Raw genomic sequence first — 915 nt, 5'->3', positions numbered from 1 at the left:
ATTTTTAGGGCTATTACAAATGAAATTGATTCATCACTCCTATAATTTACTACAGAATATAGCAATGCTACTGATTTTGTTGATTTTTTAAGCTGTAACATTAATAAATCTATATATTAGTTCTAATAGATTTTTTGTTGTGGATATGGTTTGTGACAGTTATTGACTTGCCTATGTTGAGCCATCCTTGTAACTCTGGAATAAGTTCTACTTCAATATGACAAGAAATCTTTCTAATATGTTTATGGATTAGGTTTGCTGATACATTGTTAGTACTTCTGATTTCAGTTCACTAGGATTTACGTGTGTGTTTGTCAAGGGTGTGCCTAACAATATTCTATGTTGCTGCATCCTTATCTAGTTTTGGAATCAGAATCATGCTGTTTGTAAGAAGTGTCTTCTTCTTCTGTGTTTTTCAGACTCATTTAAAAAAGAATTGGTATTAGTTCTTATCTACACATTTAGCAGATTTCAGCAGTGAAGTCATCTGGTCCTAGAATTTTCTTATTTGGAAAGCTTTTGATATTGATTCAATGAAGTTATTCATTTTTTTCTTCTTCTTTAAAGACAGAAAGCACTGTAAGAAGGGTCAGCCAAATAGCTCAGAGGATTAAAGCTCCTGAAAGCAGGTGCAGGGGCCGGAAGTTCAATCCCCAGGCCTGCTGTGCTGGCCCCACCCCTGGGGCACAATGAGGTGGCGATTGAGACTGGGCATGGTGGCATATGCCTATAATCCCAGCTCTCAGGAGTCTGTAAACAGGTGGATCACTACAAGTCTGAACTAGTACTGAGACCCTAGACACCCTGTAGACCCTTCCCTAAAAAAAGAAAGGAAAAAAGAAAGAAAGAAAGCAGTGTAAGAATTTAAGAACATTCTTTTATGATTGTTCATTCTAAAAATAGTTTACATGGATG

Source organism: Octodon degus, unplaced genomic scaffold (genome assembly GCF_000260255.1).
Source record: "Octodon degus isolate 3935 unplaced genomic scaffold, OctDeg1.0 scaffold00001, whole genome shotgun sequence".
Classification (NCBI taxonomy): Eukaryota; Metazoa; Chordata; class Mammalia; order Rodentia; family Octodontidae; genus Octodon; species Octodon degus.
This window is presented reverse-complemented; position numbering follows the sequence as displayed.